The sequence below is a fragment of the Eptatretus burgeri genome, chromosome 9 (genome assembly GCF_056783735.1).
Source record: "Eptatretus burgeri isolate ZD-2024b chromosome 9, Ebu_testis_v1, whole genome shotgun sequence".
NCBI classification, from domain to species: domain Eukaryota; kingdom Metazoa; phylum Chordata; class Myxini; order Myxiniformes; family Myxinidae; genus Eptatretus; species Eptatretus burgeri.
The window spans coordinates 90,087,729-90,094,857 of record NC_140969.1 but is presented as its reverse complement, the minus strand read 5'-3'; the positions used below and the strand labels follow the sequence as shown (position 1 = coordinate 90,094,857).

The 7,129-nt window shown below is 44.7% G+C and overlaps 1 long non-coding RNA gene across 1 annotated transcript in view; it reads right to left on the bottom strand.

The window, feature by feature from the left end:
* Window positions 1-1,502: 1,502 nt before the first annotated feature.
* The window catches only part of LOC147020592 (uncharacterized), a 35,629-nt gene continuing 30,002 nt past the window's right edge, over window positions 1,503-7,129 (bottom strand). Inside the window, exons 6-7 of the long non-coding RNA XR_015061887.1 lie at window positions 3,521-3,723; window positions 1,503-2,383 (exon numbers count right to left, since the gene is read on the bottom strand). This is a non-coding gene — a long non-coding RNA (uncharacterized LOC147020592). The remainder of the gene's footprint in view (window positions 2,384-3,520; window positions 3,724-7,129) is intronic.

Sequence of the window (7,129 nt, the reverse complement as noted above, 5' to 3'; positions counted from 1 at the left end):
GTGTATTCGTCCATATGTCCATGTGTGTGAGATGAGTGTTGCAACTCCACGACGAGCCTTAGATCTTATTAAAGAAACAAACGCAGCCTTTTACAGCTCGGTTTATGTCCTGTCCTTGCCATAGTTCTCACCAACGTTTGCCAGTTTCTCACCATGACAAATTTCTGGCACACCTGCGCTTCCCGATGTGGACACAGATTTGATGTTTACGGTTCTTGTGACTTCCCTGGCATCTCGCTCTAAGTCAGCATCTCAACAGGTGGTCCTGAACAATTAATTGATGTCGATGATGCTATCAATAAATCGCTGTGCTGAAGGTTACAGTTCTCACACAAAGGGTCTCCTCTGACCGATTTTTACCGATTAAAGTGGGTCACCGAGACAATTGCAAAGCCCTTCGTAATGGATCTCAGACCCTACCTCCACAAAGTCCAAAGCAAGTTAACATCTCCTTGTGAGTGGCTCCAGAAGTAGAATCATAAACACCTCCCACTTCATAATGTTATATCCCCAAGCTCATATAATAAGGGGCCATGTTATGAAGCAAAAAGGGGAAAAAAAGAAAAACGAAATGGAATAAATAAAGAAAAATAACATTGAGAAAATAATTTGGTTTATGGTTGCAAAAATAGCTGGTGTTTGACCTTCCTTTTTTCATGCATTCCCAAATCCCCCTCTCTTCACTCCTCTTTCTTGATAACATCCTTTTATTTTTCTCCCCCTTCCTGCACACTCATCTTCTCTTCCCCTATATAACCTTCACCCAGCCCTTATTCTCAAAATTTATGATGCCTCTTTACCAGATTGCCATTCTCCCACCCCCTCATCTATACTATAAGAGAGCCGTTTGTGTGTGTGTGTGTGTGTGTGTGTGTGTGTGTGTGTGTGTGTGTGTGTGTGTGTGTGTGTGTGTGTGTGTGTGTGTGTGTGTGTGTGTGTGTGTGTGTGTGTGTGTGTGTGTGTGTGTGTGTGTGTGTGTGTGTGTGTGTGTGTGTGTGTGTGTGTGTGTCTGTCACCATTTTTCTCAGAGATGGCTGAACGGATATTGGTTAAACTTCCAGAGATTTGTCGGTGAGTGTCTGGGAGTGTTTTAAGCAACAACAACAAAAAAGTTAGAGTTTTATATATTTCTATTGTTCTATTGTACCTAATCCTTTGTAGCTATGTGAACGGAAATATTGTAAAGGATTTGGCGGTGGTGGGATTCGCACCCTACTCTTGACTGCCAAATGTTGAAGATTCGGCGTCACTTAACAGCACCACCGTCTCCGGGGTTATAACGCCGGCTGGCTCGGCACAGACCTCGGGTCACGTGCCTCGGATCACGACACCAACGTACACCTGTTGGGGAAATAGACCCCGGTTACAGACTGGATTTGTCAGAGACCGAGCGGAGACTGCCAGTCTGTGACCATTTTGGTTTTAAATACAAATCGAGCGAATTGTTCCTCAGCACGGCACAAATAAACTCAAGGCGGTAACTCTCATATGAATCAGCCATATTTATTGGGGACACATCGGGGAACACGACACAAGCAAAACATTCACGACAATGTTATAATCAATCTATAACCCACTCTTAACTAGGGAGCTACGGATTATGGGTTTCGAAGGGAACCCTAGCAAGATAAACCTTAGCCAGCATGCAGACAAGACACAGAGTACTTGGTGATGCCTCATGGATGAGAGGAAAAATGTCAAAGGTACGAACGCGGCTCATGACAAGCCGATGTCGTCGGATTCGAGCACCTAGCTCGAGCACGCAGCGTGGCAAAATGGTGCTCGTACTCCTTTTCCCGGCACCGCTTACGCACGCAGCCTCGGCGCGTTCAGCCCCCGTAAGGTCGACGGCACAAGAGCGAAAGACCGACGGTGTGCTCCAGTTGGCTTTTCACAAGGTCCAGCATACAAATCCAGGCCTGGCCTCCTCACCAGATTAGGCCAAATCGGGGTGTTGGGCTCCGGAGGCGGATCGACGGGATGGAAAGACGTGTCGAGCCGGGCAGGGAGTCAGGACAGTCAGAGGCTCTATCACTGGACTCCGGATGAACCTGTCGATGACCTCCTCATAAAAGTCGATCGCCGACTCCCCTCATACAGTTCCTCCTGCCTTCCTGGGGCTTGCTCTTCTCACGAAAGCCGATCGCATAAAACCCTCATGCAGTTCCTCTTAATGCCGATCGCACGACTGACACAGCCATCCCTTATACAGCAGATCGCGACTCGACACTCTGGCAGTTCCACCCTTTCCTTCCCGGTGCTCGCTCTCTGGACACTCCCCCGGGGACCCGTGATTGGTCCACCGCTCGAGATTGCAGCTGCCCTCCACCAATCGGCTGCCTACACGTCTCGCCGACCGACACTCTCAGAGCGCTGGGTGGGGCTAGTTCGGAGAGGGGAAGGAAAAATAAGCAAGGCACCTCCCGGTCCACCACCACTGTCCGAACACTGGACAGCCTGCTACACCTCCCGACACACATGTAACGTCCAATTACTGAACAACCTGACTAAACATGCATTTAAGGGGGCATCTGGGCTAATCCTATATTTAATAACACACTAAGGGCCATTTCCGCAACAATATTACATGATCTGCGACCCCATTCCTTTGTCGGTATAGGAACGTGTTGTCTACCACAAAAAAAAAAATAGACCATGCAAGACTGGGCACTCCTCCAATCCAAATCCATTGGGACCATACTCTGCACAAAGCAGTCTCCTGGGCTATTGGGCACGATCCTGGATGGGTCACCACTCCAACACAGGACACTCAAATGGCTCAATCATCCCAGCAAGCTGGTACTCATTTTGCCAACCTCAGGATGACAAACTGAGACAACCCCAACTGGTATTAATTCAACTTCCAAGCAGGATTATAATTCAGGAATCTAGGATCCCAAATCCACCACCCTAACCATTAAGCCAACACCAGGCATTGGGTACTCCTGCATGCATGCATATATATATATATATATATATATATATATATATATATATATATATATATATATATATATATATATATATACATACACTGGATACGTGGTGATTCCATACTGCGAAAAAAAAAAAAACGTAGTGATACAATCAACCGAAAAAGCACTCAGTCCTGCACTTTAACTAAAAATAAATAAAACCACCAAAATACAGTTCACGCGGCTAAGAAACCACAATGTATCATATACACCCATGGATGGCAGAAATTAACATGGGAAATGAAAATCAGAAGGGGTAGAAACCTATTAAAGTCATTAACTGTGACCTAATTGCCAAGGTTAAAACGTGTGAGCCAAGTTCGACTGGATGAATTGTTGCTGGAGCTGAAGACCATTCGAGAAACTTTTGGATTAGCATTGGCCCTTCTCCCCATGATAACAGAATATTCCAACTCAGTCATCCAACTTGGTTAATAGTCATCCAACATAATAGCCGACCATTGACCTTTAATGCCCAACAGTAAATTATAGCAGGCGGGATGTCCGGCTTTACATCATATCTGATCACCCTGTGGGTGAATTACCTGGGTGACGGGTGGGCAGGATGACCGAGAGGTACCTATACTCGGTAGGCAGGACGAGGCATCAATGTGTGTGCCATCCCTCTGATGAGTGTCGCTTCTTCCAGCATTAGTTGGTTGGACATTAAAGATCCGATGGTGTCCTTCGCGAAGAGTCGGCGAGCTATCGACTCCACCCGGAACAAATTACAAATTCCTGTTTTAACCTGCAGGGACACTGCATCAGTAGCACATCCAAGCCCACAGCAAATGATACAACCAGCAGCCATGCGCTACATACGAAAGGAAAGGAATGTTTATAAACAGAATGAAACCCAAACTAGACCGCTCGACAGTGAGTACAATACTTGTGTGCTATCCTGCCAGTATGAATTTAAGTTGCAAATAACACTGTTGCTCTTTGAGAGAACGAAGACATTTTTATGTTTTTTTGTTTCTTTTTAAGGATGCATCTCACAATTGTTAAAGCCAAAGGGATCGCACAAAAATCTCAGCACGCATAAACATGCCTGGGTGCTTGTATCTCACCCAAGTGGCTGCTCCATGCACCATGCCAGCCTCGGAACATCCTTACAACTCCCCGAGGATCTGAGGGTCTCATCGTGTCAGAGGCAAGCTCCCCGAAATATCTATCTCTATATCTCTATCTCTATCTCTATCTCTATATATCTATATATCTATATATCTATATATCTCTATATCTCTATATCTCTATATCTCTATATCTCTATATCTCTATATCTCTATATCTCTATATCTCTATATCTCTATATCTCTATATCTCTATATCTCTATATCTCTATATCTCTATATCTCTATATCTCTATATCTCTATATCTCTATATCTCTATATCTCTATATCTCTATATCTCTATATCTCTATATCTCTATATCTCTATATCTCTATATCTCTATATCTCTATATATATATATATCTATATCTATATATCTCTATCTCTATCTCTATCTCTATCTCTATCTCTATCTCTATCTCTATCTCTATCTCTATCTCTATCTCTATCTCTATCTCTATCTCTATCTCTATCTCTATCTCTATCTCTATCTCTATCTCTATCTCTATCTCTATATCTCTATATCTCTATATCTCTATCTCTATCTCTATCTCTCTCTCTCTCTCTCTCTCTCTCTCTCTCTAAGCCTTTCACGAGGCCATCATTGGAGAGAATACTGAAGTCTAGTGGGGTCTGTAGGGAAGGTTTCCAATTAGCAGTCACGTGCCATCATTATGCAGCCTGAGGCTCTATTGCAGAGATGCATTTTCAAATTGGTTTTTTAAGTCAAAGATGAGATTGCTGACGTCGTAGACCTCCTCATTCCATTTCTCATCACCACCAAATGCGTCCTTCAATCACCGACATTTTCATTTTCACTTGAGATGCCCTGCCTTTTCATAAAGTAGCATTCATAAGTACTCATTCGAAGTTACCTTGAGGGCATTCGGAATTACGACTACAAAGGTGAGACTGGCCAGATCACGAAAGGAATCCCCCTTCCATAAATAAAATTTCGTTCAAGGTGTTTTCTCCCATCATTTTCCCATCGCAGACAAATCAGTGTTCTCTCTGCCTTCGACCGCCTTCTTTCTGCTCTTGCACCCTCTGCTTTTCCCATGCTTTGTCCCCTCCAGGTTTCTGCAGGGCAGACACGGTCTATCATCAACTCCCTTATACTAAAGCTCCCAAAATACAGAATCACTGGTCACCTCCACTCATTTGTTCCTCTTTTTCCCAACCTGTGGAATCAACTTCCAAATTCTCTTCAATCTCATTATTCCCTCCAAGTCTTCAACTCAGCAAGGAGTGAGCCAGTTGAGTTTCTCCATGACATCATGTTGTAGTAACAGGGCAACGACCTTAAATTAGTTCACGTTTCCAGAAGCTAAGAATCCAAATCTAAACTTATCGAAATTTTCACCCGCATTTGAACCGACAAACTCCACGATTCCAACACGTTACGCGTTTTTTTTCAGACACGTAGTAGGCACGAGGTACGGAGGAAAAGGCTTGCACACAGTGAGAAGGACAAATATAATTCAATGCAACACCTGTTAAAGGAAAATAGGCCAACAAGTACAATAGCTTTTCATGAGGCGATCATCAAGAAAACATGATGAGAACACTGGGTTGGAATCTGGGACTTCCGGTTCCACTACTTACGGATGAGGGTTCCAATGCAAATTTTATTGCTCCATCTGGCAGAACATGATGAGTGCTCATTTCTTGTTGGTTTTTGAATTTGTTTTCATGATTTTGTGTTAGGTGTTGGGTATTTGGCATCACTCAAGGTTGCAGTTGTGTTTGTAGCAGATTAGCGAGTAATTGTATGCATTTTATTTGGAAGCGGAAAGGTGAGGCCTACTTGTTTCTCACTCCTAGTCAAGTGGTTAAGGCATTTGGAGATATGGTTGGGAAAAGGGGTTACAGTGAGTGAGGTAATAGGGAAATAAGGAAAAGAGAGGAAGATTGCAAATGGTGTGATTGATGCTTGATGTGGGCCATATCAGTGATAGTGGAAACAGAGGGTAGTCAATATTGTGGGAAATGTGAGGAAATGGCTAACATGAAGATAGTTATTGCTAGGTTGAAGGAATGGATAGATACTTTACAGCAGGTATCAGAATGTGAAGTACTTGCAGAGAAAAGTCGGCTCATCTTTACTTTGTGCATCGAGTTTGCAAAAGAGATTGGCAATGGTGAGAGTGCAGGAAATGCAGGCAATTATGAGGGCGTAGCGAGTGTAGGCAGTAGTGATGGTGCAAGGAGCACAGGCAGTTTTGAGAGTGCAGTGAGTGTAGGCAGTGGGGAAGGTGTAGCAAGTGCAGGTAGTGGTTAGGGTGTAGTGAGTGCAGGTAGTGGTTTGGGGTAGCGAGTGCAGCCAGTGGTTTGGGGGTAGCGATTGCAGGCAGTGGTTTGGGGGTAGTGAGTGCAGGCAGTGGTTTTGGGGTGTAGCTCATGCAGGCAGTGATTTTGGGGTAGCGAGTGCAGGCAGTGGTGAAGGTGCAGTGAGTGCAGGCAGTGGTGAAAGTGCAGTGAGTGCAGGCAGTGGTGAAAGTGCAGGCAGTGGCAAAGGTGCAGTGAGTGCAGGCAGTGCAAACCATGGTACTTGTATGGCGAGTGCAGATAGTGGTGAGGGAGCAGTGAGTGCATAGAGTAGTGAGGCTGTAGTGAGTGCAGGTGGTGGTGAGGGTGCAGTGAGTGCAGGCAGTGGTGAGCGTGCAGCAAATTCAGGCAGTGGTGAGAGAGTAGTGAGTGCAAAAAGTTGTGAGGGTGTTGCAAGTGCAGGCAGTGGTGAGGGGGTAGCGGATACAGGCAGTGATATGGGGGTAGTGAGTTCAGGCAGTGGTGAGAACCAGCTGCAATGGCCACCTCTTCAATAGCAAGCTTATCCATTTGAACAGTCAACACAGTCACATACTATACATCGGTCTCACTATGTGTCCACTTGTCTGAGTTGATGTATCCTGCTTATCTGAGTTTATCCAACAATTTCAGCAACAGTCTCCTTCAGCTGAACAGATTCAACTCGGTGATGGATGCTAACAGCATCACCTTTACCATCACCTTTTTTTAAGCACGATAGAATCCTCCGGAA